The sequence below is a fragment of the Sminthopsis crassicaudata genome, chromosome 4 (assembly GCF_048593235.1).
Source record: "Sminthopsis crassicaudata isolate SCR6 chromosome 4, ASM4859323v1, whole genome shotgun sequence".
Lineage (NCBI taxonomy): Eukaryota > Metazoa > Chordata > Mammalia > Dasyuromorphia > Dasyuridae > Sminthopsis > Sminthopsis crassicaudata.
Genome location: NC_133620.1, coordinates 327,161,923 through 327,181,438, shown reverse-complemented (window position 1 = coordinate 327,181,438; position 19,516 = coordinate 327,161,923). Strand labels below are relative to the sequence as shown.

The 19,516-nt window shown below is 37.6% G+C and overlaps 1 protein-coding gene across 4 annotated transcripts in view; it reads left to right on the top strand.

Moving 5' to 3' along the window:
* The first annotated feature begins 2,050 nt into the window (after window positions 1–2,050).
* The window catches only part of LOC141538799 (ATP-binding cassette sub-family A member 10-like), a 118,606-nt gene continuing 101,140 nt past the window's right edge, over window positions 2,051–19,516 (top strand). Inside the window, exons 1-2 of one of the 4 annotated variants that reach the window (XM_074260617.1) lie at window positions 2,051–2,583; window positions 3,449–3,585. The gene's annotated coding sequence lies outside the window, so the exon portion shown is untranslated. The other 3 variants (XM_074260616.1, XM_074260619.1, XM_074260618.1) reach the window with 3 other exon arrangements.

Genomic DNA, 19,516 nt, shown 5'->3' with positions numbered 1-19,516 from the left:
CTATTGAGATGATCATATGGTTTTTATTAATTTGATTATTAATATGCTCAGTTATACTAAAGTTTTCCTAATATTAAACCAGCCCTGCATTCCTGGTATAAATCCTACTTGATCATAGTGTATTATCCTGGGGATGATTTTCTGAAGTGTTTTTGCTAATATCTTATTTAAGATTTTAGCATCAATATTCATTAAGGAAATTGGTCTATAATTTTCTTTCTCAATTTTTGATCTACCTGGTTTAGGTATCAGTACCATGTCTGTGTCATAAAAGGAGTTTGGTAGGACTCCTTCATCCCCTATTTTTTTCAAATAGTTTATATAACATTGGGGCTAATTGTTCTTTAAATGTTTGGTAGAATTCACATGTAAATCCATCTGGTCCTGGGGATTTTTTCCTGGTGAGTTGATTAATAGCTTGTTCTATTTCTTTTTCTGAAATGGGACTATTTAAGCAATTTTTCTCCTCCTCTGTTAATCTAGGAAGCCTATATTTTTGGAGAAAGTCATCCATTTCACTTAAGTTATCAAATTTATTGGCATAAAGTTGGGCAAAGTAACTCCTTATTATTTCTCTAATTTTCTCTTCATTGGTGGAAAGATCCCCCTTTTTATTTGTAAGACTAACAATTTGATTTTCCTCTTTCTTTTTTCTGATCAAATTTACCAAAGGTTTATCTATTTTATTGGCTTTTTCATAAAACCAACTCTTGGTTTTATTTATTAATTCAATAGTTTTTTTACTTTCAATATTATTGATTTCTCCTTTTAATTTTTGTATTTCAAGTTTGATTTTTGGTTGGGGGGTTTTAATTTGGTCTTTTTCTAGTTTTTTAAGTTGCAGGCCCAATTCGTTAATCTTCTCTTTCTCTATTTTGTTCAAATAAGCCTCTAAAGATATAAAATTTCCCCTTATTACGGCTTTAGCTGCATCCCACAGATTTTGGTATGATGTCTCATCATTGTCATTATCTTGGGTGAAATTATTAATTGTTTCTATAATTTGCTCTTTCACCCAGTCATTCTTTAAGATGAGATTATTCAGTTTCCAATTACTTTTTGGTCTATTTACCCCTAACTTTTTACTGAATGTAGCTTTTATTGCATTGTGGTCTGAGAAGAAGGCATTTATTATTTCTGCCTTCCTACATTTAATTTTGAGATCTTTATGTCCTAATATATGGTCAATTTTTGTATAGGATCCATGAACTGCTGAGAAGAAAGTATATTCCTTTCTATCGCCGATCAGTTTCCTCCAAAGGTCTATCATACCTAGTTTTTCTAATGTTCTATTTACTTTTTAAATTTCTTTCTTATTTGTTTTGTGGTTTGATTTGTCTAAATCTGAGAGTGCAAGGTTGAGATCTCCCACTATTATAGTTTTACTGTCTATTTCTTCTTGCAATTCTCTTAACTTTTCCTTTAGAAAGTTAGATGCTATACCACTTGGTGCATATATGTTTAGTATTGATATGGCTTCATTGTTTATGCTACCTTTCAGCAGGATATAGTTTCCTTCCTTATCTTTTTTAACTAGATCTACTTCTGCTTTTGCTTGATCTGAGATAAGGATGGCAACCCCTGGTTTTTTGGCTTTACCTGAAGCATAATAGATTCTGCTCCAACCTTTTACCTTTACTCTGTATGTATCTCCCTGCTTTAAGTGTGTTTCCTGTAAACAACACATTGTAGAGTTCTGACTTTTGATTCAGTCTGCTATCTGTCTCCGTTTGATGGGAGCTGTTAACTTCCTTGGGGTTGGATACCCGCTCTTTCTCTATGTAGAAGGAATCTAAAGTTTTCTTTAGCTTTTTACTGATATTTAAAAAATCTTTTGGGGTCAGTTCTTGGGGTTAAGAAAATATTTATTTCTTTACCAGCTTCCTCCCAGAGCAGATGGATACCGTGGCTCCTTGCCTGAGCTAAGAGAGAGCCCCGGGAGAGAGTTCCCCTCCCCCTCCCTGGAAGTGCCTCAGGTGATTAGTATGGCTGTGGCTGCCCTGTGAGGATTTCCCAGTGAAGGACCCCGCTGTGTGGCCTAGCGACTTCCCTGAGGTTTAAGGCTGAACAGTAAAGGCGACACAAAGCTCAGCCAATGCGTCCGGTGGGGCGTGGATATCAGCAGCTGACGTGAAAAGCCCCTGCGCTCCAACTGGAAGTGTCTGCTCGGAAACCACAGTCCCTATTTCAAAGGTTCCCCTTCTCTGGGACTTCCGCGGCTGAGTTCCCCAGCCTCCAGCCAAGCCAGGCACTGGGTGAATTATATGTTGCCCCGCTTTTCAATCTCTTAACTACCCCCAGGTGAAGCCCTGGACAGCCGAAGTCGGCCACGCCCACAGTGCCGAGATTTGTTGAGTCACTTTCAGAGTGGCTTGATTTCTCTTCTGAACTGCTGTTTTATAAGCAGAGAAGAGCTAACAACTTGTGCCAGATTCTTCTATCTCAGTGGCTTCTCTGATCCCAGAGTTCTCCCCAGCTCCATCAGTGCAGTGTGCTAGCACCTCACCCTGTCTGTGCTGGCCTTTTTTCTTCCTCCCCTGGGAACCTACCTTTTCTGTTGAAACTCCAGATTCTCTTCAGCTGGTAAGTCATGCTTCCAGTCCTTGTGATTTCTATCAGTCCCCCCATGAAACTTAAAATGTGCTATAAGTATATCACTTTTCCTGGATAAAGCTAATTATTGAGCACATTATTGACTCTATTAAACTTGATAATTCTTAACATTCTTGAACACCAATGTAATTTCTGAGTCCCCCCTTCTTCAGGTAAAATATTCCCAGTTCCTTTAACTGATCTTCATCTGACAGTAATTCAAGATCTTCCACCATCTTGGTAGTCTTCCTTGAACATTCTTCAGCAATGTTCTACTTCAATTATGGTGTTCATACCATTTAAGTTAGCCCTGACAGGACAGAGTAAAAAGAGATTTTCATTTCCATAATCTTGGAAGCTATTCCTCTCAATCCAACCTAAGAGTACATTTTTTTGGAGAACTATTGCATCACACAGTTACCTCATGTTGGGTTTATATTTTAATCAAATTGTTGGGGGTGGTAGCCCTTTGGTATTCCTTGTTTGATCTCCAACTTCCTTTGGGACTTGGACCTTTGATACAAGATCTGGTGAAACTAGTTTGGGCTATCTGAGCTGGCTGGGGTTTTACAGCCCCCATTCTAATCTGCTCAGATAGACCAAATGCCATCAGGAAATTCCTTTTTGGGAAGAGACTTCTGTCTGTCCCCAAAAGATAACAAGAGAATCCTTATCTTATCTACATCACTCTCAGGAACCTCCTCACATCACTGCATCTGAATGATTGTGCTCTTGGATAAAACAGAGTCCTCAAAAATCTATTCTTTGCAAAATTGGCCTTGTACCATGCAGCCATTTTGCCCACCGGCTCTCTGGCGTTTCCATTCTAATTAATACAGACTATGTTTCCATACAGCATTACATAGCAAATTCATTTGCTGCCAACCCCGCCCTTGGTTACTTTGGGGAAGGAAGAAGAGAGAGAAAGGAACTGACCCATCTTGGTTTAGACCTCAGTTTACTTCTCATCATTTGGTGGCCCGATCTTTCTAGGTAATTTTTACTGAGGTAAGCTGGAAATTCTCTTTTATAAGCTTGGGGGCAGATTAAAACCAAAATCTTGAGAAAATAGTGGTTTTAAACTGTGTGGAGCTGAAAGAGCTCTGGGAATCATTTGAAATGGGACGCTAGATGCAAATGGATTCTGTTTTTTGGGCAGATATTTCCTCTATATAGAAGAGAGGAATATTTGTGGGACCAGACAGAGACGTCTGATCAGGTTGAGCTATAAAAGTGGAAATTTTTGGGCTTGTGTAGTGGTAAAAATGGGTCAACTCTTCTCCTCCATCCCTAAAGATTCACCTCTGGGATATCTCTTGAGAAACAGAAAAAAAAATAGTCCTCAAGGATTTCAAATTAAAAAGTCTTATTCACTTTATCAAGAACTGGACAGTGAGGCCTGGCCTGTTAACGGATCTATTATTTTCTCTACTATTAGGGAATTAGATCTATATTGCAGAAGACACGGTAAATGGTCAGAAGTTGCATGAGTGCAAGCTTTCTGTGTCCTCTATAGGGATCCCAAATCGCGGTTAACTTGCAGGATGTTTCTGCCTAAGTTTACTGAGGTGGAACTGGGGAGAGACGCTGATCTCCAGCAGAACTTAATCCCAGAGCTGGACTCCGGGAATACTCTGATGCTTTGCCCTTCTCCGCTGAGAAGCAGCGACCCTTCCTCCTCACCCTGCTCCCTCCCGACTCCTAATCAGGTTTCCCTGCCAGAGCCTCCGCCCTCCTACCCCTCCCAAGCAGCCTGACGCTACCACAGCTGCGGCCCAGGACTCTGATTTAGCTGTCTCTAAGCCTCCCCTCCTGAGAGAAATGGCCAGCTCTTTGGGGGAAACGCTTAGAGTGCAAAGGTCCCTCCCTTCTTGGGATTTTTCCCACATAATGAAACTTATTGGGGGATTTACAGCCGTTCCTTTTCAGAGCGATCTGTCCTGGGGAGATGTTATCTCTTCTTATCCCACAATACAGGAGGTAAAAATGATCTGGGAGCTGATGCCGAGGTTTGCTGCTAACATGACTGGGAGGTACCAGACGGGGCCCTTGCTATTATTCCCTTCACAGATTCCGGGAGGAACTATGAAGAGGGGAGTGGGAACTATGAAGAGGGGAGTGGGGACATACAAGAGGGGAGTGGGGATACAGAGATGAGGGATCATCTCCTAACCTGTCCCATTGAAGGAATGGAAAAGGGGAATAAAAAGCAGGTAGATTACGAGAATCTTATGCAAGCAGCTGATAAGAATCCTATTAGAGAATTCACTAACCTGCACCCCACTTTTCTAGAGGGGATTGCTGTCATTTCCATTCATTTTATCAATGTCTTCCCCAGATATAAGACTAAACTGGCAGAAATTGGCTCTAGAATCCCCAAATTCCACGACTCAATTATCAGAAGTCGCCTTTGGGGCATATAGGGATTGGGAGGAGGACGGAAGGCTAGGAGTAAAGAGCAGAGAGCAGGCACAGATTCTGGCTACCGCTATTTTCCATGGGCCCCAAAGTTTGTGCTTCAGATTTGGTCAGCCACTGGGCGAGGACAAACGGGAAGGACACTGGAAGAGCGACTGCCCAGAGAAGGGAAGGACCATGGACTCCAGCCTCGCCCCCCAGGCCTCTCCAGACTTGAGGGGGCGTGCCCCTGGACCAGGCCCACCTTCTTCTATCAGCAAAGCCAAGCTGCCCGGGGTAAATTTGGACTTAGCAGGTACGCCAATCTCGTTTTTCCATATGGGAAGCCTCTGTTGTTCTACTCCTCCATTCAGATCCTACTTGCCCATCCCCCTCAAGGTACTGGAATTGAAGGGAAAAATTGTTTGGAAACCCCGCCCTGCCTTGCCGGCTTGAGGACCTCATGTTTCCATCTATCCCTTCCTATCCTAGCTCATTGATGGGTAGGAATTTGATAAAAGAAAACTAGGATCTCAGTTCTCTCTGATTAAAATCTCCAAAAAATCACCACACCCTCTCACTTTCTCCGTGGGATATGGGAGGAAATAGGAGTTTTAAGAATTAGGATTAAGAAATTTGGAAATTGGTTAGTTATTTGTGATTTTAAATTTTAACCTGTTGTACTAATTTGTATGTGAAGGGAACTTGGCTATTTTAAAGTAACTAGAAATTTTTTTCCCTTAAAGCAGTCTTTAGAGCCTGCTAGAGTAAAGTCTATACGCCCTTATCAAGCAGTAGAAAAACCATTTTATTATGGGAAATAGAATTGGCTGTTGTCTTTGCATACTAGATTGTTTATTCTGAGTACAAGATCTTGGAATTTGTTTGAATATTGATGCATTTACTGCTAAAGAGAGATTTGCTAATTGCAGTTTGGCAAATCCTCAGAAAGGAAAAAATTGTTTGGTTTGATTCGGTTTATACGCTATACAGTGTGAATTTTACAGGTTTTGAAGGGAGAAGGATTGAGCAATTAAAGATTTGCAAGGTATTAGAAGGTATGTTACAAGAAGGAAAGTTTTTAATGGAAGGATGAAAGGAAAAAAAATGTTTTTGAATAGGGGAAGGGTGAGCAGGAACTTTCCTCCCCTCCCCCCCAGGTGTTTCCTGCAGTTTTTTCATCAAGTTGCTGCTGTAGCAACAAAAGAGTGATTTAAAGAGACTGGATGAAGTTTAGGTTAATTGATTGAATATTTGTTTCTTGATACAAAATGGGTTTAATGTTTGTGAAATATAATCATAAATGTGATCCATACTGAAAGTTTAATTGCTATTTTGAGAACTTCTTGAATTCTTATATGTGGTATTTGGACATTTTGTATAAGTTTAAAACATATAAGTTTAAAGATTATATTGGGTCATTCTAAGATTATTTAAAAGAGCCTCTAAAGTAATAAGGTTTTTTCTGGGTTTTTTTGAAAGTGTTTCTGTTAAGGACAATATGCAATTTGGGATATTTTACTATGTACTGAGTTTCAAAAAAGCAAAGTGCTCATTTATGAAACATCTATTTGAATATGATAATTGTTTAAGTTGTGAAATTATTGAGACAAATTCCTTATTGTTATCAATATAAGGTTATGATAAATATTTGTTTAAAATTTATCAGAAATCTGATTAATGGAATTTATTATTGGAGATAAAAATTTTCTTGAACTTAAAGTTAATTAGTTAATGCTTTTTTGGGGAGTTGTAAAGCTCCACCCTTTTATATGTAATCATTGTATCCTAAATGCTTCAGCAAATAAGCATTTAGTCTGGTCATCTGTCTGCTATTGTTAGAAAACACTGATGTTTTGTTTTAAGGTTTTTAATAATTTTTTTCACATAGGAAGCTGCTGGCCAATCTGTTTTGTCCTCTTCACATTTTTGCAGCAGTCCTATGGACCAGTCTTTCTATCACAGACTGTTCTAACCTTTATTTGTTAGATTTATGTTTTTGTTTTAGATCTTGGGTCAAATTATAGATATTGACTTGCTTCTGGGACCTAGATCAGCTTTGATTGTCAGCAAAGCAGACCCATCCCAATGGACTAAAAACCCTGCTTCTAAGGAACTTTGGGCTGATGTGGAGGACTTGAGGAATGGTTGATGAATGACTTTTAAACCTTGTCTGGGTTATTTATTATTGTGTAGGGAGTTGTTAAATATTGCTGTTATTCTAAGACAGTAGAGGAGATTAGCTTTGACTTTCTCAGCATTTTCTCCTACTTCTCTTTAATAGATGGGCCATTAGCATTTTACCAGCAGCCCACAGAGGGGATCTGAGATATTTCCCCATTTCCAGGTGTCACCATCTCTACCCTGGATGACACCCCACTTTTAATCTGTTCCCGAGATCTGTTTTCTCTAGGCTTCGAGTTTTGGATTCTTAGCTGGACTTCAGCCTGGAGAACCTTAACTGGGAAAAATTGACGGGACAACTGATTGGGACACCCCCTAGATGCCCTGTTGCCATCCCCCACACCTCACCTCCTGGCATGAACCCCAAATCTCTACGACCCTTGTCAGCTCGAAGCAGTTAAAGAGGAGTTCATCGCCCCTATTCCCACATGCATCTGGAGGTGACTTGCTTGAGGGGGGAACAAGAGGGGACCCTGCTACTCTGAAGATCCTTGGAGAAAATCTTCCTCAAATAAGAGACCCTGCCCCAAAATTTTTTTCACATAGGAAGCTGCTGGCCAATCTATTTTGGCCTCTTCACATTTTTGCAGAATTTAAAAGAATTTAAGAGTTAACTGCTTGAGGGGGGTTATGTTGGGGGCGGTAGCCCCTTGGTATTCCTTGTTTGATCTCCAACTTCCTTTGGGACTTGGACCTTTGATACAAGATCTGATGCAACTAGTTTGGGCTATCTGAGCTGGCTGGGGTTTTACAGCCCCCATTCTAATCTACTCAGATAGACCAAATGCCATCAGGAAATTCCTTTTTGGGAAGAGACTTCTGTCTGTCCCCAAAAGATAACAAGAGAATCCTTATCTTATCTACATCACTCTCAGGAACCTCCTCACATCACTGCATCTGAATGATTGTGCTCTTGTATAAAACAGAGTCCTCAAAAATAAATTCTTTGCAAAATTGGCCTTGTACCATGCAGCCATTTTGCCCACAGGCTCTCCGGTGTTTCCATTCTAATCAATAAAGACTATGTTTCCATACAGCATTAAGTAGCAAATTCCTTTGCTGCCGACCCCGCCCTTGGTTACTTTGGGGAAGGAAGGAGAGAGAGAAAGGAACTGACCCATCTCGGTTTAGACCTCAGTTTACTCCTCATCAAAATTCCTAGATTTTTTAAAAAAATAAGCTGCTATGTAATCATTTCTATCTTCTCCTGAAATATGAAGCTATCTTTTGGGACCCAAATTTAAAACTTTAAGATAATTTTATATAATCATATCTTATTAGTCCCAGGCAAGTTTTGACCTTATAAAAAACTTTTTAGATTATGAATCTATTGTCCATTGTGTTAGCATTTCTTCTATGGTTGATATCATCTGAATATTTGATGAGAATGCTGTTTATTCCTTTACACAACTCATTGATAAAAATGTGATTGGAGCAATCACATGGAGAGCTCTTGCCAAACTGACATTGAACAATTAACTTCTCTTTCAAATTGATTCCCTAATCAGTTCTGAATCTATCTAACAGAATTATTATTTAGTCCACATCTCTCCATCCACTCTACCATAATAGGATGAAATACTCCATCAACAATTTTACTGAAATCTAGGTAAACTATATCTATAATATTCTATTTGTTCAAATGTATTTCTCTTTCTAAAATTCTCTTGATTATTATTTGTATTTCCAAGTTCTCAGGTCAGTTCTTCTCATTAGGAAAACTTCAAATCCCTTTATCTTACCAAAAATCTCATTCTCTCACAAAAGAATTATAGCCTCACACCTTGCAGAATAAGATATTTTTGCTTATAATTATTTATGTTTTGCTTTTAGACTATTGTATTTTAAGATGTTGTAGACAGATTCTAAAACTAGCACCTCTTAGTTAATATTCAAAGTTTAATTCCAATGAAGGACTAAATAAATGTAGGTTTAATGTTAAAAAATAATTGTAGAGGACTGAAACTCTGGTATACTTGAATCTGAGAATGCAGAGCACTTAAGGCTAATTACCTATCAGATGTGAGACAATGGCTTTATTAGCATATATTTGGATCTTGTCTCTCCTTATCTTTGGTGCTTGCTGAATGTTTGGTAGTAAGATGATTATAGGCAAGGATTGGAGGTTGGAGGGAGAGAAGGGAGAGTCACTTGGTGACAGGATGAGGAGGAGAGAGGCTGGAGTCTACTGACTCTAGAATCCAAGAGACATCTTTGGCAAGTCTCATGGCAGCTTGCCTGCCTTCTCCACTTCTCCCCCTAAAGACAAGGACTTTACTCTGTCCTGATTCTGGCTGTCCCTGAAGCCCTCCAGGGAGCTAGTCCATTCCCTACATTCAGGGCCCAATATGTGGACGAAGGACCCTAATTTCACTGAAGAAGTCCCTATGACCAGAAAATAGGGTGAGTATTAAAATACACAAACAGGGAACTTACTTTGTTAAGGACTAAACTAGTAATTTTCCTTTTCTAGCTGAAATGGGGCAAATATTAGGAAAAGATTCTCCCTCACCTCCACTCTAAGGGAGCTCTATAGAAAGCATACTTAGACTAAGAAAGAGGCAAGGTTAGCTTGTAACTTGGGAGCAGATTGGTGGACTCTTAGAACCATAAGAATGTACGTCCCCTTGGTTCTTCAAGCAAGAAGAAATAGAGGCAGATAATTGGAAGCTAGTAGGAGATCAACTATGTGAATATACAATGATAAAAGTCCTGATACAATTTCTAAGGAAACATTCTCTCTCTATATATATAACAATACAATTGGCCTTAAAGAATTTCACAAGTTATAGAAAAAAAGAAAAGCTCTAAGCAGAATAGTCAAACAAGGAAGCTTGTGGAGAAGGAGGAAGAGAAGGGAGAGGGTAATGGAAATATCACTGGAGGGCATGAGGAGTTAAGTGAACTTGAAGGGCATGGTGATTCCCAATCTCAAAATTCCAACTTCAACTCTGCCTACACCCAAGCAGGATTTTGACTCTCCCCCATCAACTTCATCTCCCTGGGTGGAGGGAAGAGGAGGAGTGGGAAGGGCAGTGATATCACCAGCATTCCCCCTCTCCCCCCAGCAATCACCCCCTCCTATGAATCAATTGCAAAGGGCACTACTTAAAGACAAAGAGGAAGGGCCGAATACAGCTGATTTGAGAATAGAAATGAATACTGTTATTGAACTTAACTCTTCAGATCAAGAAAGGAGAAGATACACTCTTTTAATCTAGAAATTATTAAAGATATGAAAAAGGCACTCTTTATGGGGCTACATCATCTTATGTTAAGATGTTATTACAGAATTTGGCTTATGAAATTTTAACGCCTAGTGATTAGAAATATATAGCAAAGACATATTTAGAACCTGGACAGAACTTGTGGTTTTCTGAATATAATGAACTCTGTAGGATACAAGCCCAATAAAATAGGCAAACTGGAGTTAATACACCAATAATCTGTGACCAACTAACAAGTGTAGGTTCTTATGCAGACACTTCAGCACAAATTAATTACCTCATAGCAGCATATGAGCAAATTGCTTCTGCTGCTGTCAAAGCATGGGACTTTCTCCTAGGTGAACAATACAGAGGAGAAGCCTTCATGAAAATAACACAACGTCCAAATGAACCTTTTGCTGATGTCATGGGACTTCTGCAGACAGCTGTCATATGAACTCTTGGTGAAAATGCAGCAACAGAAATTATGATAAGGCAACTTGCTAAAGAAAATGCTAATGAGGTTTCTATAAGAATTATACTAGGACTACACACGGATGCTCCTTTAGAGGAGATCATAAGATGCTGTGCCACAGTAGGCACAAATACCTTTTATACCCAGGCTATGATGCAGACTTCCCAAGATCCAAAAATGGGAAGCCAAGGTCCCTTTTGGCAAGGGACGTCCAGAAAGACTCGTCAGTGCTTTCAATGTGGTAAAGTAGGGCATCTGAAAGGTCAAGGTTTTCATAAATACAGAAAAAACAGGGTGGGAGAACAAGACCCAAAAGCCCATGTCCAAAATGCAACAGAGGCTTCTATTAGGCATCAGAATGTAGACTGGTTCAGGGAAAAAGGATATGGGGGACCCAGCCCCAGGGCCAAAACCAAAAATACTTGGGGCAGAGAGTATTTAGAGGTTTGTACTCAGACATGACCAATCAGTCAAAAAGCAATCTGACGGGAGAAAGGGATTACATAATCAATAATCTAGGAAGCAACATGATGGAAGAAAAGGATAACAATTGGGGAGAATAGAATTGTATGCAGCTGGGACTACTGAGATACCCCCTGGAGAGGTGAAATCTGTTCCTCTCCAGCCTATGGATCCCTTGCCTCCAAGCACAGTAGGCTTGACTATTTCACCTCCTGAGAATACTTGCAAAACAATGTTCATCCATACATTGATGTGGGAAACTGGGGAATGTGTAGATGTTATCCTAGTCACTAATACAGGTAGACAATGTCTACTTTATCAACCAGGAGAAGTAGTAGCATCGGGTTTAGTGATACAGACTCCTAATAGGCAATCTGGTAATAGTTGCCCAGATTCTGACTCCAAGCAACAGAATCCAGGAATATTCTTGACAGCAGCTATGACAGCTGACCGTTTTATGCTCACTATCTATATAAATGGTATACTATTAGAAGGATTGGTAGACACAGGTGCAGATCATACAGTTATTAAAGGTGCCAACTAGCTCAGTCACTGGCCAAAAATTAAGGCAAACACCTATATGTCTGGTGTAGGAGGGTCAATAGCAGCTGAAGTTAGTGCTATCTCTTTGAAATGAACATTTGAAGGTGAAATAAGAGTTTTTACTCCTTTTATAGTTGAAAAAATCCCCATCAATCTATGGGGAAGAGACATCTTACAACAGTTAGGGTTACAAATGAGTACTTTGGGTTTTTAGGCAGGGCTGCTGTTGAAGGTCTACCTACATTCTCACCTGTTCCTATGCAATGGAAAACTGATACACCAGTGTGGATAGAAGAATGGCCCTTAGCTGGTGATAAAAGTCAGGTTTTATTAGATATAGTACAAAAGCAACTTGACCAAGGACACTTACAACCTTCTTTAAATCCTTGGAATTCCCCTGTATTTGTTGTAAGAAAGAAATCTGGAAAATGGAGGATGTTGACTGATTTAAGAAAAGTAAATGAACAGATGGAAACTATGGGAATTCTTTAGCCTGGACTTCCATCTCCTATGCAATTGCCTAGAGAATGGCCCCTTTGGGTTATAGACATTAAGGATTGTTTCTATTCTATTCCTCTAGATAAGGAGGATATGAAAATATTTGCCTTTGCAGTATCCAGCATTAACCCAGCTGAGCCTTATAAAAGAAATGAATGGACAGTTTTGCGACAGGCAATGAAAAATAGCCCTACTATGTGTCAAATATATGTTGCCACTGCTCTTACTCCAGTAAGAAATGCATTTCCCAAAGAAATGTTATTACATTACATGGATGATATATTGGGATGTGCACCTGAGGAGCAAATGTTAGAAGCATATCTACAAAGGACATTAAGGAATTACAAATTGCATATAGCTCCAGAAATAATTCAAAGACATGCTTCTTTTAAATATTTAGGAATGAAGTATACCCTAAGGTGTTTACAGTACAAAAACTTTCATTAAGAACAGAGAAGCTAGACTTTCAGAAATTGATAGGAAATATCCAATGGATGCGTCCAGTGTGTTAGGCTTGATTACCTCTCAATTACAACCATTATATGATATTTTAAGGGGAGACAGTGCTTTATTTTTTATTTCATTTTTTATTATAGCTTTTTATTTACAAGATATATGCATGGATAATTTTTCAGCATTGACAATTGCAAAACCTTTTGTTCCAAATTTTCTCCTCCTTCCCCCCACCACTTCCCCCAGATGGCAGGTTGACCAATACATGTTAAAAATGTTAAAGTATTAGTTAAATACAATATATGTATACATAGCCAAACAATCATTTTGCTGTACAAAAGGAATCAGACTTTGAAATAGTGTACAATTAGACTGTGAAGGAAATAAAAAATGCAGGTGGAAAAAAATAGAGGGATTGGGAATTCTATGTAGTGATTTATAGTCATCTCCCAGAGTTTTTTCCCTGGGTGTAGTTGGTTTAGTTCATTATTGCTCTATTGAACTGATTTGGTTCATCTCATTGCTGAAGAGGGCCACATCCATCAGAATTGATCATCATATAGTATTGTTGTTGAAATATATAATGATCTTCTGGTGCTGCTCATTTCACTCAGCATCAGTTCATGTAAGTCTCTCCAGGCCTTTCGGTAATCATTCTGCTGGTCATTTCTTACAGAACAATAATATTCCATAATATTAACATACCACAATTTATTCAGCCATTCTCTAATTGATGGGCATCCACTCAGTTTCCAGTATCTGGCCACTACAAAAAGGGCCGCCACAAACATTTTTGCACATACAGGTCCCTTTCCCTTCTTTAAAATCTCTTTGGGATATAAGCCCAGTAGTAACACTGCTGGATCAAAGAGTATGCACAGTTTGATAACTTTTTGAGCATAGTTCCAAATCATTCCCCAGAATGCCTGGATGCATTCACAATTCCATCAACAATGTATCAGTATCCCAGTTTTCCCACATCCCCTCCAACATTCTGCATTCTCTTTCCCTGTCATCATCATAACCAATCTGACAGGTGTGTAGTGGAATCTTAGAATTGTCTTAATTTGCATTGGAGACAGTGCTTTAAACTCACCACGTCACTTACAAAAGAAGCTCAAAAGACTTTGAGAGAAGTTGAACTGGCTTTATCCAATGTGGTTGAAAGAGTCACTCAGAAACCCTTGGAAATATCAGTTTTTGCTACAAAAGAGGCACCCATAGCAGTCCTTCATCAAAGAGACAGTATGATAGAGTGGATGAACCTCCCAGCACAACAAAGCCTTACTCCTTACCCATTGCTTGTGGCTAGAATTTTGTTAAAGGCCAATAAGCCAGCAGTACAATTATCTAGGATAAGACCTGATAAGATATATAATTTTATACCAATGCACAAATTAATGTGCATTCTGGGAAACCATTCCAGAGTGGCAAGTTTTACTGGTCACAGCTCCAAATTTTACACACAGGACTCCATTAAAGATAATCCGACTATTACATAATTGGCAATGGATTCTTGAAGATAAGGTTTCTAAAGTTCCTCTCAAAGGAACAACTATCTTTACATATGCACCCAAATGTAACATTTGTGCTATATACTCTTGTAACTGAACTATAAAGAGAGTAGTCAGAACTCAGCAGAATGAATTGTATGCAATCATGCTAGCTCTTACTTATTATCCAGGAGATGTAAATATAATATCTGATTCAGCCTATTCAGTAAGTATGGTACAAAGAATTATCACAGACCAAATAAAATTTGTAGCTTCCAATATATATCATCTCTTTAAGGAATTTCAAATTCTTTCCCTTCTTCCCAAACCTCTCCTAGCCATTGAGAAGTCAAGCAATATAATATTAATTATGCCCCTGAAGTCATACACAATATATTTCCATATCATTCATGATGCAAAAAAACAAACACACAATAAAAAGCAAGAAAAAAGTATATTTCAATGTTAACTCAGAATTCATTTCATCTCTCTTAGGAGGTGGCTGACATTTTAAAAATTATCCAAAGCTATTAAAATATGTGAAAATGATTCAAATTACTTATAATCAGAGAAATTCAAATCAAAGGAACTCTCAGATTCTGTCACATCTATTAGATGTACATGACAAAGATGACAAAAAACACCAAAATAATCATAGGAAAATAGATACTCTTTGTTATTGGCAGGTTCTAGCCATTTTGGATAGCATGTCAACAAATATTTATGAAGAATTTATTGTGTATCAGGTACTGTGCTTAACCCTGAAAATATAAATACAAGCAGAACAAAAACCAATTCCTGCCCTCAAGAGACAGCATTTATTTTTTTAAAGGTAAAAAGTTCTTTCCCTTCAGAAGGTTGTTGTTTGTCCTTTATTTGAAGACATTGTAGGTAATGTCTTCACTGACTTGTGAGCTGGATTTATTTATTTATTATAAATTTTAAAATTAATTTTATAATTACAATTTTTTGACAGTACATATGCATGGGTGATTTTTTTTACACCATTATCCCATTCACTTCTTTTCCAAATTTTCCCCTCCCTCCCTCTACTCCCTCCCCAGATGACAGGCAATCCCATACATGTTAAAGGTGTTACCATATATCGTAGATACAATATATGTGTGTAAAACCAAATTTCTTGTTGCACACTAAGAATTGGATTCCGAGGGTAAAAGTAATCTGGGTAGAATGAGAATAGTGCAAACAGTTTACACTCAATTTCCAGTGTTCCTTTTCTGTTTCTGTCCATCATTGATCAACTGGAACTGAATTAGATCTTCTCTATGTTGAAGATATCCACTTCAGTCAGAATACATCTTCATACAGTATCGTTGTTGAAGTATATAATGATCACCTGGTTCTGCTCATTTCACTAAGCATCAGTTCATGTAAGTCTCTTCAAGCCTCTCTATATTCATCCTGCTAGTCATTTCTTACAGAGCAATAATATTCCATAATATTCATATACCATAATTTACCCAACCATTCTCCAATTGATGGGCACTCATTCATTTTCCAGTTTCTAGCCACTACAAAAAGGGCTGCCACAAACATTTTGGCACATACAGGTCCCTTTCCCTTCTTTAGTATTTCTTGGGATATTAGCCCAGTAGTAACACTGCTAGATCAAAGGGTATGCACATTTTGATAACTTTTTGGGCATAGTTCCAAATTGCTCTGCAGAATGATTGGATTCTTTCACAACTCCACCAACAATGCATCAATGTCCCAGTTTTCCCACATCCCCTCCAACATTCATCATTATTTTTTCCTGTCATCTTAGCCAGTCTGACAGGTATGTAGTGGTATCTTAGAGTTGTCTTAATTTGCATTACTCTGATCAGTAGTGATTTGGAACACTTTCATATGAGTGGATATAGTTTCAATTTCGTCATCTGAAAATTGTCTGCTCATATTCTTTGACCATTTATCAATTGGAGAATGCCTTGATTTCTTATAAATTAGAGTCAGTTCTCTATATATTTTGGAAATGAGGCCTTTATCAGATCCTTTAACTGTAAAAATATTTTCCCTATTTGTTATTTCCCTTCTGATCTTCTTCGAATAGTTTTGTTTGTACAAAAGCTTTTTAATTTGATGTAATCAAAATCTTCTATTTTGTGATCAATAATGATCTCTAGTTCTCCTTTGGTCATAAATTCCTTCCTCCTCCACAAGTCTGAGAGGTAAACTACCCTCTGTTCCTCTAATGTATTTATGATCTCATTCTTTATGCCTAAATTATGGACCCATTTTGATCTTATCTTGGTATATGGTGTGGTGTTCATATCTAATTTCTGCCATACTAATTTCCAGTTTTCCCAACAGTTTTTTCCGAATAATGAATTTTTATCCCAAATGTTGGTATCTTTGGGTTTGTCAAAGACTAGATTGCTATAGTTGTACCCTATTTTGTCCTGTGTACCTAATCTGTTCCACTGATCGACTAGTCTATTTCTTAGTCAATACCAAATGGTTTTGGTGAATGCTGCTTAATAATATAGTTTTAGATCAGGTACAGCTAGGCCATCTTCATTTGATTTTTTTTCATTAATTCCCTTGAAATTCTCTACTTTTTGTTCTTCCATATGAATTTTATTGTTATTTTTTCTAAGTCATTAAAATAGTTTCTTGGTATAGCATTAAATAAATAGATTAGTTTAGGGAGTATTGTCATCTTTATTATATTTGCTCAGCCTATCCAAGAGCACTGAATGTCTTTCTAATTATTTAAATCTGACTTTATTTTTGTGGCAAGTGTTTTGTAATTTTGCTCATATAATTCCTGACTTTTCTTTGGTAGATGGATTCCCAAATATTTTATACTCTCGACAGTTGTTTTGAATGGAATTTCTCTTTGTATCTTTTGCTGTTGGATTTTGTTGGTGATGGATAAAAATGCTAATAATTTATGTGGATTTATTTTGTATCTAGCAACTTTGCTAAAGTTGTGAATTATTTCTAATAACTTTTTTATTAGAATCTCTGGGGTTCTCTAAGTATACCATCATATCATCACCAAAGAGTGGTAGTTAGACTACCTCATTACCTACTCTTATTCCTTTAATCTCTTTCTTGACTCTTATTGTGGAGGCTAGCATTTCTAATACAATATTGAATAGTAATGGTGATAGTGGGCAATTTTGTTTCACACCTGATCTTACTGGGAAAGGTTCCAGTTTATCCCCATTACATATGATGCTTAGTGAAGGATTTAAATATATGAAGAGACAGCATTTAAATGGAAGCTGAAGAGGAGATGGTGAGGAAGGACAGGAGAGTATCCATCCAGGGACATGGTAAAGAGAATTTCGAGGCTCAAGGGTGCAGCCTGGGGAGAAAAGAAACATGGATATTCTTAAAACAGAAGTTCTGAGATGAAGCAAACAGAGAAAGAGATGAGTGTCCTCCTTAAAATGGAGACTCTGGAAGAAAGCAGTCAGAGGAAAAAGATGCAGGAAAGAAAAGTACTTCCAGCATAAGAAGTTCAAAGGAAGATAAACTTATAGGATGAAGAGATTTCTGTGTCATGACAGAGAAAGTATGGACAATTAGGAATGCAGTCTCAAGAGAAATGAAGACAGTAATTTGAACTCTGCCCCCAAAGTTACTAAACCGCAGATATAGAAACCCTTCCATCCATGTATACCATTACTAGGCTTACACCTCTAAAGACAAAGGAAGAGAAAAAAGAAAAAAAATTTACAGCAGTTTTTTTCCCCATAGGAATTCAAAACCATAAACTAAGTCCATTAGGGAATGGCTAAAACAAAGTATGGTCTATAAATTTGATGGAATATTATTGTTTCAGATGAAATGGTGAAGCAATTTTAGAAGAAACTGAAAGGATCTCTTTGATTTGAAGTAGTAAAATGAGCAGCACCAGAAGAAAAATTTGCACAATGACAACAGTATTATAATGAAAAAAAACTTTGAGGAAAAAATAATAACAAAATTCATCTGGAGGAACAAAAGCCCAAGAATGCCAAGGGAATTCATGAAAAAAATTGTGAAAGAAGGTAGCTTAGCTGTACCAGACTTAAAAGTATATTATAAAGTGATGGTCATCAAAACCATTTGGTAGTGGCCAAGAAATATAATAGTGGATTAATGGGATAGGTTAAGTTCAAAAGACATATCAGTCAATGACTACAGTAATTTACTATTTAATAAACCCAAAGACTACAGTTTCTGGGATTAAAAACTCAGTATTTGACAAAAATTTCTGGGAAAATTAGAAAATAGTATGGCAAGAATAGGCATTGACCAATATCTAACACTTTATACCAAGATAATGTTGAAATGGCCTTGTAATTCAGACACAAAGAGATAGTTTGCCTCTCAGATATGTTGGGAAGGGAGGAATTCATGGCTAAGGAAGAACTAAAGAATATTATGAAATGTAAAATTGATAATTTTGATTACATTAAATTAAAAAGGGTTTGCACAAACAAAATTAATATAGCCAAGATTAAAAGGGAAGCAGAAAAGTAGAAACTATTTTTATAACCAGTGTTTCGGATATATTTTTAAACTACATAGGAGATTGATTCAAATTTATAAGAATATAAGCCACTTTCCAGCTGATAAATGGTCAAAGGATATGAATAAACAATTCTCAAATGAAGAAATTAAAGCCATTTTCAGTCAGATAAAAATGCTCTAAATCAGTATTGATTAGAGAAATACAAATTAAAATAACTCTGAGGTACCACACCTTTAAGATTGACTAAGATGACAGGAAAATATAAGTATTGGAGGGAATGTGGAAAAACTAGGATACTAAGGCATGATTGATGGAGTTCTGAAATGATCAAACCATTCTGGAGAGCAATTTGTAATTAGGCCCAAAAGGATGTCAAACTGTGCATACCCTTTGATACAACAATATTTCTACTGGGTCTATATGTCAAAGAGATCATAAAAGAGGGAAAGGATATACATATGCAAAAATGTTTGTGGCAGCTCTTTTTTGTGGTAACAAGGAACTAGAAATTGAGTAGATGCCTATTAGTTAAAGAATGGCTGAATAAGTGATGGTATATGAATGTAATGGAATATTATTGTTTTAGAAGAAATGATGAGCAGGCTGACTTCAGAAAAACCTGGAAGGATTTACATGAACTGATGCTAAGGGAAATGAGCAGAACCAAGAGAACATTGTACACAGGCACAACAAGATTACATGATGATCAACTGTGACGGATTTG